The sequence below is a fragment of the Akebia trifoliata genome, chromosome 1, assembly GCF_017979445.1.
Source record: "Akebia trifoliata isolate Shusen 1 chromosome 1, ASM1797944v1, whole genome shotgun sequence".
NCBI lineage: Eukaryota > Viridiplantae > Streptophyta > Magnoliopsida > Ranunculales > Lardizabalaceae > Akebia > Akebia trifoliata.
In genome coordinates this window covers 5,592,483-5,607,637 of record NC_141375.1, presented here as the reverse complement: position 1 = coordinate 5,607,637, position 15,155 = coordinate 5,592,483, and the positions used below count along the sequence as shown (strand labels likewise).

At 37.6% G+C, this 15,155-nt stretch overlaps 2 pseudogenes; both read right to left on the bottom strand.

Annotated features, from left to right (window-relative positions):
• Positions 1-278: 278 nt before the first annotated feature.
• On the bottom strand, positions 279-3,525 carry LOC147410536 (exocyst complex component EXO70A1-like; annotated as a pseudogene).
• A 2,142-nt stretch (positions 3,526-5,667) lies between these two features.
• LOC147410535 (exocyst complex component EXO70A1-like) lies at positions 5,668-8,028 on the bottom strand (annotated as a pseudogene).
• Between the last annotated feature and the right edge of the window lie 7,127 nt (positions 8,029-15,155).

Here is a 15,155-nt window from a genome sequence, read left to right as displayed (position 1 = left end):
GTGTATGTAAACACCTTAGTGAAGCTCACTTAGTAAATTGACCAAACACCTATTGGGTATTCACCAAACACCTTGTATGTTACACCTTCCAAGACCTTGTTTGATAATGGCAATAAAGGATAAACCCAACAAAACCACTCAAAAGTTCATATCAACTCAAACCTTGCAGAATGATTTGTTGGTGAAACAGTTAGTGATTCCAAATTACATTCTTTAATAGGATAAATCAGAAAAGTTAGAAATCAAATCTTTTGATTTTGAGGATTTTATACGTCAAAGAAATCTGTAAAATTAGTAGATTAAACCATTTTATAGAACACAGATCAAAGTTGCTTAGAAAAATCTATGCAAGTAATAAGAAGACTCGTCAGACTGATATTTACATGAACCAAATTTAAAATTAGAATTTTCAGTGAGATGCATTCATGTACCGAAATTCAGGTAAATCACAATCTAGTAGGGGAATCCTGCAATAAATACTCAAGCTTTCTAATTTTCTGAACTCATCTCGATCACACATCTCTGTGCATAATTCTCAGATCTGCTAGTAGTCTTGAAATATTATATATATATATAAATCTCATATGTATGAAAGAAACACTAGTTTAGAACAAATCATGTATGAACACAAGATTACTTAAGCGTGGATAACCAAGTCGTTATCAATCTTGTAGCGACTTATCAAACTCAATCTGAGAACTATACATTGTTTGTAATGTTCAAACTAGTAGTCCTAATTTAAGAACATAATCAATCTGCAAATCCTAGTGAGTTCTGTGAGAGAGGTAATGTCTTTTGTTGAGGATATACAAGTCTCAAGACCAAGTATTAAAAAAACAACTCAATAAGTTTAGATCATCTGAAATCTATAGTGAAAAGTCTGACCTTTCAAAAGCATTCTTTATTGCTTTAAACCTGAATTATCACAAATAAAACAAAATCTGAAATCTATAGTGAAAAGTCTGACCTTTTAAAAGCATTCTTTATTGCTTTAAACCTCAATTATCACAAATAAACAAAATCTGAAATACAATAACAAAGGTTTTAGAAAAGTAAGTATGTGGGCACAATGACCCTGGCTACTCTGAGATCTCCCAATTACTCGATTTATTTAAATCTATATAAAATTAGCTGGGATCGAATTCGATTGGCACTTTGAAGAAGTAAAGAATTTTGAGAAAAGTAATAGAATTTCACCTGGGTTATAATTGCTAGCACTCAAACTGAACTCAATTTCTTCCCTGTGGCTGGGAAATTGGGCGCCCTTCAAAGAAATCAAAGATGGCGATCTCAAGATCCTCACTGGAATACTTGATGTACATCTTTGGTATAGAGAAACTAAACCGGCCTAGAAAAGATCGATAAGCTGGAATCAGCTTGTCTAATATAGATACCCGAAGTTCCTCTCGAATCTGAGGATCTGGTACTGACCATGTCGACTGAACCTGATGAACTCTTTTAAACATTGAATTGAAGGTCTTAAACCTCTCTCTTAACACAGTTCTAGAGACACTGCCGCTCTCTCCCCATAGCCCTTCATTTCTTAAGCAATATAGAATCTTGGCCCATGTCGATCTTTCATAGCTTGTTCCCTCTTGCCTGAGTTTCCATCTTAGATTCCTCCTGAGGTAGTCATTTCTAATCAACTTAAAGAGCTTGGGAGATCCTTCAACCTTCTGAAGAATGTAATGTAAATTGTTCACGAGGAATATGTGAGACAAAGAAGCATCTTTGTAGAACTTAGACTTGCCCTCCAAGTTGAATTGTAGGACCTCAATGATCCAAAGTATATGGAGGGCTAATGGAGATTGATTCTCTCGATTAGGGAAACAGATTTCTAGGGCCGTTGGATTACCAGAGATTCGTGATCCCATTAATGGGTTCAACACTACCGAGTCCATACTCGTCTGCTTGTAATCAGATAATAAATCAATGTAATCCATCACATACCTTGTCAAGGGGTGAATTTTCCCTCCAAGTACTTGAGCACTCGTATGATCACTCTGCACCTTATTAACGAATTCCACAAGTATACCTCTAGCAGCCTTGGCTAGCCTCGATAGTATTTCAGCGGCCTGAACTCGAACAGATTCCAACAAATTCAATCCAAATTCTACATCCACATCGGTGAGAAGGTCTTTTAACGTGTCATGGAGATCTAGTATCTTGAAAAGCTTTTCGGGGGATTGCCGAGTGTTACATATCGCCTGGGGGAAATTGATGAGCTGGGTCATGGAGCTTTTAATGGTTTCCATGAAGCAAGTATCTCTGGCGATGGTGCCAAGACCTTCACCTTCAAATATTTGATCACAAAGCCGCTTCTCTATTGCAAAGTGAATCCAAACGCATCTTTTTGCCGCTTGTATCCATTTTCTGATATTTTCTTCTAAGGCACCCCATTCTAGTATCTGAACATCACCTACACTTAGCTTATCGATCCCATGCCAGTGGAATCTACCATCCATGATAGGTTTACGAACACTTACATATACTTCTATACACTTGCGTAGATATCCAGCAGCAATCATCCTTTCAGCAATACTACGGAGATAGTAGATCGCTTCCGAAGGATCAGATCAATCTCACCGACACTATTTGTTGATCGATGACTAGTACTACATGAAACTTCATACTCTAGGTAGCCTTCTTCGGTGGATTCACGAGCAGTTTTGAAACCAGCACTACTTTCAGTCACAGAACTCGAGCGAGTTGAAGAATTCAAATTGACAAGCGCATCATTTCAGTTTGATTGGTATGAGTGATCAGTATGTTGTGGAATTCATCTTCAAGCCCTGAAATTTTGAAATCAGCGTTACTTTCAATTATAGAAGTCATCGAGAGAGTTGAAGAAGTCATCATTAGTATGTTCCTGAATTCATCTTGTAGCCTGGCCATGGCGATTTGTATAGCAAAACTATTGATTTTATTGGGATGATCACTGGTGGATACAGTAACAGAATCCATCGATCGTTGGATCATGACATCGACAGCGCTCAAAAATCGATCAGCTTCTTGTCGATGATCTCCATCGAATATGATACGTTCGCTTGTTAAGATTAACTTCTCTGCTGCTTCGAATTCTATGGCAGCGTTCTCCTCTGGCGATTCCATGGCCTGAAAAAGGTAGAAATGTTTGATGATCTTTCTGCTTTCTGTTGTTGTTGTTGTTGGGTGGTGCCTGCTGTTGTATTATCATTATTAGAATAATGATTTTCTAAACCTCCCCCCCTCCTCCCCTCCTGACACGGCATGTGCTAGGACCATAGAGTTTCCTCGGGATGCACAACTGCAAATATTTGACAGAGGGGTGGAGTCAGAAAATCATGTCTCTATTATTATTATTATTATTATTTACAGTCTTGACGAATGCACGCGGTCTCGTTACGTGGCTGACGTGGCGAGGGCACAGAACCATAGATCATTTTCATCGGGATACACAGGAAAAATATGTGCGGTTCTGTGAACTTACCACCTCAGCCGCAAACCATGACCGCATGAATTCATCATCATTCTATTATTTATAAGAATTCTGGTCTTGCAACTTGCAATATGTAAGTTGCAAGGCAGCTGCGTATGAATCTGACTTCTGGAAGTTTTCCCTTCTCATTGTGAGGAGGGTCCCACAAATTTAGACAAGTCAAGGGTCTTTTTTGTTTTTTTGAAAAGTAAGTCAAGGGTCTTTATTTCTTTGGGCTTTGTAAGTGTTGAAGTTGAGGTGAGTTGATTGATTTTTTTGTTCACACAGCCACGGGCGGAGCCAGGATTTTATTGTAGTGGGGGCAAATTATAATTAATGGTACAGTTGAAAAGCTTGAATATGAATAGTTTTGGAGAGAAATTCAAAGATTTTTGGTTGGAAGTTGAATAGCAGGCTATTTAGGTCTTTTTCAATTAGTCCATGAGAGAAGGCACAATCAAGAGACAATGTCATCTTCAAAAATTGTAAGAGGGCTGGGGGAAAAAATTTGAGGGAGGTGATAGGGGTGGGGGAAAATAAGGAGGGAGATGAGCGAGTGAGGCCAAATGAGGCATGCATTTAGTTGAAAATACAGGGCTGTCTCAAAGTTCTATAGGGGCAATTGCCCCCGCAAGCACCTTACTAACTCTGCCCCTGCACACAGCCCAACAGCTGTTTGACATGTGGCGCAAATGACATCAGCCATTTGAACTAAGGTGGACCCAATGAAGATTAACGGGGGGGGGGGGGGGTTTGAAGTAATTTGCATTGCAAAAACTTTGCCTAGAGCATAACTCGGCAATGTTAGATGTTTCATGAAGTAGTAACCCTTGTGCCATCTCATCATTAATGTTCAATGCTAACTACTATACCACTCGCTCTGTCACCTACAATGTTTGGTGTTCTTTCTTTTCTCAAGTTGATGTTGTATGGGCATAACTCGGCCAGTTCTGCTAGGGACATGTCGTAGCTGGCACCCTTTTACGTTCTCGTCGAGTGGTTGTATTTCATGGGACATGCTTACTTTTTTCCATATGTTGGTGGGGTGTTTGAAAGTAAAGAAATAGACTATTTTAGAAGGAAAGTAACAGGAACTCCATAGTTTCTCTTAATATCAAACTTCCCTTTTCTTTTTCTTCTATTTGTCTTCCATTCTCAAGGATTGCAGCCAAATTTTCTTTGAAGATCTTGTTTTAAAATGGGGTTAATTTGCCTGTAAATTCAGTTTAGTAGAGTGTTCAGGTCTTTTATTTTGTTGCTTTGGTGAGTCTTCTAGACCTCTAGGTATTGTATATTCTTTCTTCTTTAATTACATCTTCTTTCATGAAGGACCATGATCTCAAATACTTCAGAATACGAAAGCTTGTGATTCTTAAGGATAAAGGCGTTCAATGAGAGATTTGAGGTAGTAGCAAACCAAATGATACAGATTGTGGATAAATTTTTCTGCACTTCAACAGCTAATTAGTCAAATACATTAAATAAGGGTTAACAATGACTACATATATCTTCCCAATATGTTAAATTTTTCTTAAAATGAGTTTCGATGAACCAAAGATTACGTGAAGCAAAGGCAATCAAGAGAAACTTCTCTGCTGCTAAATCTTCTCTCTCCATTGCAGGACTCTGGCTGAAGACAATCTGATCTCTTCATCACACTTGGTTTCATAATTCTCGGTTGTACTCTTGGTTATACTCTTGTCACAATTAAGACTTAATTGGCTGTACAGCTGTAACATCTCATCCTTATCTATAAACAAGATATAATCAACATATTCTTTGAATGAAGGAAGGAAACCGAGTGTGAGAGTTCAACTAAAATTCCTCATCACAGTAATTCATTTAAGAAAATCTGTCTTTCATTGTTCTATTTTGGGAAATAGTATCCCTTTGATTCCTTTCATTCCAAGTGTGTCGTTTTCAGAACTACATATTGATTTAGTTGAACATGGAATAATTATCATTCGCATAAGGGTGTGGAATCTACATGGCTAATCAAGTCACCCTCGAGCTCGTAGGTTCATATCGAACTCAATCTTACACCTATAGCTCGTAGATTCAAAAGTTCATATCAGCTCGAACCTTGCAGAATGATCTGTTAGTGAATCAATTAGTGCTTCCAAATTACATTCCTTAATAGGATACATGAGTAAAGTTAGAAATCTAGTACTTTTGATTTTGAGGACTCTACACGTCAAAGAAATCTGCAATAAAACTAGTAGACTTAACCGTTTTATAGAACACAGATCGAAGTTGCTTAGCCAAATCTATACAAGTACTACGAACATTGATCAGGATGATATTCACATGAACCAAATTTAAAATTAGAATTTTCCGTGAGATGCATTCATATGCCAAAATTCGAGTAAATCAATGTTATAGGGGGAGTCCTACCATAAATTCCCGAGCTTTCTAAATTTGTCTCAATTCATCTAGATCACACATCTCTGTGAATAATTCTCAGATCTGCTAGTAGCCTTGCTATTTTTTATTTTCAGAAAATCTGCTAAATTTAGTGAAGAAAATTGCTCATATATATATGAAGAAACACAAGTTTAGAACAAATCCTGCATGAACAAATGAAACAAAATCTGAAATGAAGTAACAAATCAAAACAATTTGCTTACAGAGTGAGAATATGTGGGTGCAAGGACCATGACTACTCTGAGATCTCCACCTGGTATCCCAATTACTTGATCGTCATCAACAAGAGATTATATGGGATCGAATTGAATGGCCATGAAGAAGTCAAGAATTTAGAGAAAATCCCAGTTTTCGTTAAAATATGAAATTCAGTATGTTCTAAATTCTGACACTCAACCCAAACTCAATTTCTTCACTGGGTCATCTCCTTGTGTGGTGGGAAACCGTGTGGCCTTCAAAGAAATCCAAGATGGCGATCTCAAGATCCTCCACCGAATACTTGATGTACTTCTCTGGGTGCTTCTCACTCTCTATATGGCCCCTATATCGGTCTAGAAAAGATCGGTAAGCAGGAATCAGATTCTCCGAAATAGATATCCGAATTTCCTCTCGAAGCTGAGGATTGGGTACTGACCATGTTGCCTGAACCCGATGAACCTCTTCAAACATAGAATTAAAGGTTGTAAACCTTTCCTTTAACACTGACTTTGAGACTCTCCCACTCACATGTAGCCCTTCATCTCTTAAGCTGCGTAGAATTGTGATCCATGTCGATCTTTCATAGCTCATCATCTCTTCCCTGAATTTCCATTTTAGCTTCCACAAGCAGTCATGTCCAATCATCTCGCAGAGCATGGGCGATACTTTTGCCTTCTGAATAATGTAATGTATATTGTTCATGAGGAAGATGTGAGACAGAGATACATCATTGTAGTAATTAGACTTTTCCTTCAACAGAATTTGTAGGCATCGAATGGCCGGAGATTGACGGAGACCTTGATTCTCCAATTCAGGGTACTTTATTGCTAGAGCTGTCTGATCACCATATATTTGTGATTCTGTCAATGGGTTGAACCCAAAAACAAAACTTCATGCAATCAGTTATGAAAATCGTGTGATTCATCACACACCTTGTTACAGGTTCTCCCTCCAGGTACTGGAATCCTTGAATCATCATGCAGCACCACATGAATAAATTCCAAAATTGTCTCTGTTGCAGTCTTAAAGAGACTCAGTAGTATCCCAGCAACCTGAACTCGAACAGGTTCCAACGAATTCCATTGAAATAGTAAATCCATATCGGAGAAAAGGTCAGAGAATGCGACAAAGAGACGAAGTTTCTTGAAGAGCTTCTTGGGCGTTTGTGGATTAACAGATAGCACCTCGGAAAACTCAAAGGGCTATTTCGCGGGAACTTTGAAGGTTTCCATGAAGCAAGCATCATTGTCGGTTGCACCCAGACCTTCACCTTGAAAGATTTGCTCATAGAGTCGCTTTTCTCTTGCTAAGAGAATTCGAATGCATATTTTTGCCACTTGTATCCACCTTTGGATCTTTGGTTCTAATACATCCCATTCTAGTCCTTGAACATCACCAATATTAAACTTGTCAATCCAAATCCGGCAGAAAGTAGCAGCAAGGGCAGGTTTACGAACACTCACAAAGACTTGTATACATTCACATAGATATCCAGCAGTGATCATCCTTTCAGCAATACTACGGAGATCGTAGATCGCTTCCAAAGGGATCAGATCAATCTCACAGATACTATTTATCGATCGATAACTAGTACTACGTGAAAATTCATCTTCATATTCATATTCTAGGTAGCTTTTGTCAGTGGATTCACGAGCAGTTAAGAAACCAGCACTACTTTCAGTAACACAACTCCAGCGAGTTGAAGAATTTGGAGTGATAAGTGTGTCGGTTTCAGCTCGATTGGTGTGAGAGATCAGTATGTTGTAGAATTCATCTTCGAGCCGAGCAGTTCTAAAATCATTAGCACTACTTTCAGTTATAGAACTCGAGCGATTAGAAGAATTCGGATCGAGACTTGTAAGTGCATCAAAGTCTATTTCAATACTTGGATTGGTGTGAGTAGTGATCATCATGAGTATGTTACGAAATTCATCTTTGAGCTGATCCATGACAATCTTAAGATTATTTAGCTTCGAATTCTATGGTGCTGTTGTTCTTCTCCACCAATTCCATTGATTCTACTTAGAGCTGGAAGGCTAAAAATCTAAGAAAAAAATGTAGAAATCTATTTTGTCTGAATCTGAGTTCTTGAATTCTTATGAAGATATATTATTATTAATATTATGTGAAATTATGATCTTGCAAGGAAGCTGTGGTCTTTTGTTTGAATCTCAATTCTTGAAGTCCTTGAAGACCTCTTTGTGAGCGTTTTTATCATAAGAAAACTAGAAAAGAAAGAGACATTGACAATAGAACAAGGGGATAAATCCATGGTTTTTAAACTCGGTATCACGTCTCGTCTCGTTCATCTCTGATACCGAGTTTTCTTAGATGAGTTTTCCGATACATTTGAGACGTCTCGTGAGACAAATCAAAAAATTGAACGTGAGTCGTAAATCTCGGTCAAAAAATGACTTTGTGAGTTGGTCTCATTCAGCTCCGATACCGAGTTAACTCGGGCGATACGTCTCAGTCTCAGACGAGTTTAAAAATCATGGATAAGTCTAAGGGTAAATTACACTTTGACCCCTCTTTGTTTGGCATAATTGCATGCACCCCCTAAGATTTTGACAATTGTACTTACCTCCCTTTTCACACACGGATATGGTTTTTTTTTTTTTTTTGTTGAGAAATTTACTAAAATGGTATAGTTTGCAAACTTATTGTACCAAAACGGTACAATTTTAAATTAAAGTTTTTAGAATGCTATTTTACTATACCACACATATCATTTTATTTTATTTTTAAACCCAAAAAAAAAAAGTTAATTAGGAAATTATAAAAATGTCTCTATCTAAGCATTCACAAGGAAACCAATTTTTTCACAGGGATATTGTTATTTATAAAAAATAATAACAAGTTGAAAAGGGTAAAGTGGTTTTTATAAAAAGTAAAGAAATCATTTTTTTAACTGTTTGGTTGACGACAAGTAGATGGAAGGGAGGTTAGTGAACCCATTAGATAATTATAAGGACGGTAAGTGCCATTGTCGAAAGGTTAAGGGTCGACATTGAATTATGCCAAACCATAGACATATAATTATGCCAAACCATAGGGGGTGAAAAGTGTAGTTTGCCCTAATTTAATCCTGCATTCAGTAAGAGTTATAACTAAAATTTTGGAGGAAAAAAAAAAAACTTAAGAAGCTGGGCGGTTTTTACGTTTAGCTACCCCATTTACCCCATTTTGTGAAGGGGGTATAAACACAAGATGACTGATAAATGATACCGTGAGACTACAATAAGTAGTATAATGACCAAGAAAAAATTCTTTTGCATGATCAGAATGTAAAATGCATAAAGAAGTATCAAATTGGGTTCGAATTTCCATATGAAACTGTTGAATTGTCGGAGCATGCACTGGTTCGTCGACAATGTTATACTTTGTTGATGTACATGACATATTGAGATAATGGTCATGTTACAAGAGTTGATGTGCACAAAGACAGTTAAGCAGTAATGCTCTGTTAGATATGGTTGACTTGTTAGACCATATTATGGATTGCTATTTGTTCAGGCAGAGCCGAGTTTTATTAAAAGGGGTAGATAATGTTGTCCCATGATTTTTGAAAATTACTATATTGGGAGTTGAAACCTGTGAATTGTAGTTTTGTTCTCAATTGAAGGTTAGATGTCTTTTACATTGTTTTACAATGTAAAATGATTAGCAACGGACCAGTGAATTATTGTGCCTAATAAGGACTAAGTGGGTTGAGCAATCAATGATTAGTGAAGGATTTAACGGAGTATGAAAGTCATTTTGAGACTTGGTTGCATCTCGATATGCTCATATGTTGTACAAGTGGGGTGTCTCTAAGATTCATCTATGGACCTAGCTCACCCATGTTGGAAACCTCTATCATTAGCAGGAACTCCACTCCCCCTCCTCCTCCTCCTCCTCTTGTAGATCATGAAGATTTGAAAAAATTGAATCTAAAGTTTATGAAGCTTTGGTGCCATGGTTCCTCTCTCATTTTCAAGGAGAGGAAAACTTTTTATTTTTGGAGTGCAATCATAACTATGGAGTCCAAGAAGTTTTCATAGTGGAGTGCAACTAGTACTAGGTGATGTGCTCCTAGTCCTTTTCGTAATTCATCCTGGCAAAATATCTTAAATTTATACTTAATAATGAATGCACGTATATTCCAATTGAATAATTTAAAAGGATGATCCAAAGTACCACATTAACTAATTTGAGCTTCAACGAATCTAAGCTTACGAGGAGCAACAACGGAAAAAAGAGACCATTCTTTCCTGCTATTTCTTAGCTCCCCATCGTCGAACTGTGAATAATTTAAGAAAATCAGATGAAGATTAGAGCACATATATTTCATTTCCCTGTTTTGGGAAATGGTTTCTTGTAGATCAAGAAGCAGATATTGAGATTGGAATAACTACAATGTACATATGAGTCTAAATGGCCAACCCAATTGTGCTCGAGCTTGTAGCGTCATGTCGAACTAGATCTTACAACTACCCGTTGTTTGAGATGTTCAAAACTAGTAATCCAGAATCTTGATTTAAGAACAGAATCAAAGTATCGAGTTCTCTGCAAATCCGAGCGAGATATGTGATACAGATAATGTCTTTTGATGAGGACTAAGTAGTCTCAGGACCTAGAAATCACTCAAAAGTTCATATCATCTGAGCCCTATTAGATCTCCACTCAATCTTCCCATTAGTTGATCATATTAAATCCACAGAAAATTATCTGTGATCGAACTCGATGATGTCCTTGAAGAAGTTAAGAATTCAGGTGAAATCCAATTCTCAAGAATACAAAATACACCTACACACTTCCTAAAAAATAAATGAATTTCACCTAGGTTCTAAATTCTAATACTTAACCTGAACTCAATTTCTTAATTGGAATCTCTATTAAAATTACATGCTAAATATTTTTATACATTGCATTCAAATACTAAATCAGAATTTCACCAACCATTATGTATAGATAAGTATTGGTATACAATGCATTCAGTTACGAAATCAGAATTTTTTGAGTCTTCATCGCTCACTTTTCTTAGAAACCAGTACCTTGTTTCTAATAGATATGATGTAGTCAATCATCACTTTCCTTAATTTAAATCTTAGCTTCTCCAAGCAATAATGTCCAATCATTCTGAGGAGATTGGGATATTCTTCAATCTTCTGAATAATGTAGTGTATATTGTTCATGAGGAAAGCATGAAACAGAGAAGCATCTTGACAGTACTTTGACATTTCCTCCAACTTGAATTGTAGTATCTAAATGATCTGAATTACATGAGGGACTAATGGTGATTGATCCTCTAATAAAGAGAAATCGATATACGAAGATGTCGGATCACAATATATTCTGGTTTCCGTGTAATTAGATACCAAAAGGATGTAATTCATCATAAATAGATATACCATCATTCTGCATCGCATTCACGACTTCTACCAGTATCCCTCTTATATCCTTGGTAAGTCTTGATAGTATCCCAGCAGCTTGAAGTCGAATAGATTCCAATGAATTTGATCCGAATAGTACATCCATATCTGAGAGAAGGTCAGTTAGCCCATCTTGGAGATCTAGTATCATGAAGAGCTCCACAGGCGATCGCTGAGTGTTACTTATTGCCTTGGGAAGATTGAATAGCTGGACCGCAAGGTCTTTAATGGTTTCCTTGAAGCAAGCATCATTGGCAACAGCTCCAAAACCTTCCCCTACAAAGATTTGCTCACAGAGATGCTTCCCTTTTGCAAAGAGAAGCCCTACGCATACTTTTGCTCCTTGTATCCACCAACAAATATCACCTATGCCAAGCCTCTCGATCCCAAGGCGTTGGAAGCTAGCAGCGACGATAGGTTTGCGAACACTCACATAGACTTGTATACACTCACTTAGATATCCAGAAGTTATCATCCTTTCAGCAATACTACGGAGATTATAGATTGCATCTGACAGGTCATTCTCATCGATACTGTTAGACGATCGATAACTAATACTACTCCATTCTCCAAGTTCTTTGCCGTTAAACGAAACTTCATCTTCTAGGTAGCCCTCATCGTTGGATTGATCACTAGTAGTTTTGAAATCAGCACTACTTTCAGTTACAAAACTTGAGCGAGTCAAAGAATTCGGATCGTTGTGGGAGTGGGTTCCACGTTCTTCGCCATTAAATGAAACTTCATCCTCTTGGTAGCCCTCATCGTTGGATTGATCACAAGTAGTTTTGAAACCAGCACTACTTTCAGTTACACAACTTGAGCGAGTCGAAGAATTCGGATTGATGTGGGAGTGGGTTCCAAGTTCTTCGCTGTTAAACGAAAGTTCATCTTCTAGGTAGCCCTCAGCGTTGGATTGATCACAAGTAGTTTTGAAACCAACACTACTTTCAGTTACAAAACTTGAGCGAGTCAAAGAATTCGGATCGATGAGGGAGTGGGTTTCAATTGAATTGGTCTGAGTGAGCACTATGTTATCGCAGAATTCATCTTCAAGCCAAGAAGTTTTGAAATTTGCAGTAGTTTCAGTTAAAGAAGTCGAGGGAGTTGAAGAGTTGAAATAGATAAACGTGTTGGTTTCAATTTGGTTGGTGTGAGCGATCAGTTTGTTACGGAATTCATCTTGGAGCCGAGCCATGGCGATCTGTATCTCAAAACTCTTGATCTTCCTAGGATCAGTACTGGATACAGCAACGGACTCCATTGATTGTTGGATCTCATTGATAGCATGTAAGTATTGATCTGCTTTGTGTCTATCACCATCAAATACTGTACATCCTCTTTCTTCTACCGATGCCACGGAATCCCATTTTACGATTGACGTCTCCACTGCTTCAAATTCTACGGTGGTGTTCTTCTTGGGCGATTCCATGATGGGGAAAAACAGCTTCCTATAGCTACAAAGCTAAAAATTCAATGAAACAGTAGATTTTTTTGATGTTCTTGTTAGAACTTGGACTACAAGCAATAGACATTATTATTATTCATTTTTCTGAATCTGATTTCTTTAAGTCCTTTGAAGACTTCTTTGTGAGGGGTGGATCTTCTACGGCATATATTTTGGTCCGTAGTACATGTAGTCCCATGTGTTTTCAAACTGATGACATGCTCCCTTGACCTAGGTCTTCTCTGAGAGACTAATTTAAATGAGTTGACTAATAACATGCCAAAAGCCATGATTTTTTCAACCTCAAGATGCCAACAACATTATATGATAAGTTGAAGATGATGGATTTTCAGCCAGAATTTCTTATAAGATGTTGAAGGTGATGTCAACTTAAGTTAAAAAAAAATTAACAACATTTTATGTTGACAAGATATCAACGAAACAAAAGGAACGATTTTGCAGGAGTATTCCTGGAGACTATCAAGTAGAAGTAATTTTTTAGCACATGCAAAGTATTCTGCTTTACCGCGTAATCAGATAAAATATTTTGGCACCAAATAATTACATTATAAACATGTTCTGCCTAATCCATAAGTTTCGCTTTTGTGGCATTTTGAAAGGAAGAATCTTATTCATATGTAAACTAGGTACATTCATCAGAAATGGAGGACCGTGATTTCAAATACTTCTTATTGAAGTTGTTCAAGGGAGCTCAATTTTATTTTATTTTATTTTTCTAAAATCGTGAGTTCTAACGTAACTCATTTTTACTGTGTTGTTTCTATATGGTTAAATTATTGATGAAGTTTTTGAAATTCGACATGTACTTAAGCGAAATAATTTAAATTTATGCTCAATGACAGCATGTACATTTCAATTGAATAATTTAAAAATACAATCCATATTACTAGACAAACCAATTTGAGTTTCAAAGGATCTAAGCTTGTCGATGATCTCCATCAAATATGATATGCTCTCTTGTTAAGATTAGCTTCTCTGCTGCTTCGAATTCTATGGTGGCGTTCTCCTCTGGCGATTCCATGGCCGGAAAAAGGTGGAAATGTTTTGATGATCTTTCTGTTGTTGTTGTTGGGTGGTGCCCGCTGTTGTATTATCATTATTAGAATTATGATTTTCTGACTCCCATCCCCAATACTCTCCTGACATGGCATGTGCTAGGACCATAGATTTTTTCTCGGGATACACAACTACAAATATTTATGGGGATGTGCAGTTGTGTATCCCAAGGAAAAATATCTATGGTTCTGGCACATGCCACGACAGGAGAGTCTGAGGGAGTGTGATAGAGGGGTGGAGTCAGAAAATCACGTCTCTATTATTATTATTATTATTTACAGTCTTGAAGAATGCATTCGGTCTCGTTACGTGGCTGACGTGGCAAGGGCACAGAACCTTAGATTATTTTCATCGGGATACACAGGAAAAATATGTGCGGTTCTGTGAACTTGCTACCTCAGCCGCTAACCAAGACCGCATGCATTCATCATTATTATATTATTTAGAAGAATTCTGGTCTTGCAACTTGCAATATGTAAGTTGCAAGGCAGCGTCCATATGAATCTGACTGCTGGAAGTTTTTTGCGTTGGGTTATCCCTCTTCATTGTGAGGTGGGTCCCACAATTTTAGACAAGTCAAGGGTTTTTATATCTTTGGGCTTTGCAAGTGGTGTTAGTTGAGGTGAGTTGATTGATTTTTTTGCTCAGACAGGGAGCCAGGATTTAATGGTAGTGGGGGCAAATTATAATTAATGGTACAGTTGAAAAGCTTGAATATAAATAGTTTTGGGGAGAAATTCAAAGATTTTTGGTTGGAAGTGGAAAAACAGGCTATTTAGGTCTTTTTCAATTAGTCCATGAGAGAAGGCCCAATCAAGAGACAATGTCATCTTCAAAAACTGTAAGGGGGCGGGGGGTAAAAATTGGAGGGAGGTGATAGGGGTGGGGGAAAATAAGGAGTGAGATGAGGGAGTGGGGCCAAATGAGGCATGTATTTAGTTGAAAATACAGGGCTGTCTCAAAGTTATATGGGGGCAATTGCCCCGGCACACAGCACAAACAGCCGTTTGACATGTGGCACAAATGACATCAGCCGTTTGAACTAAGGTGGGCCCAATGGAGATTCCAAAGGAAGGGGGGGGGGGGGGGAAGCAATGCAAGTAATTTGCATTGCAAAAACTTAGCATAGAGCGCCTCTTGC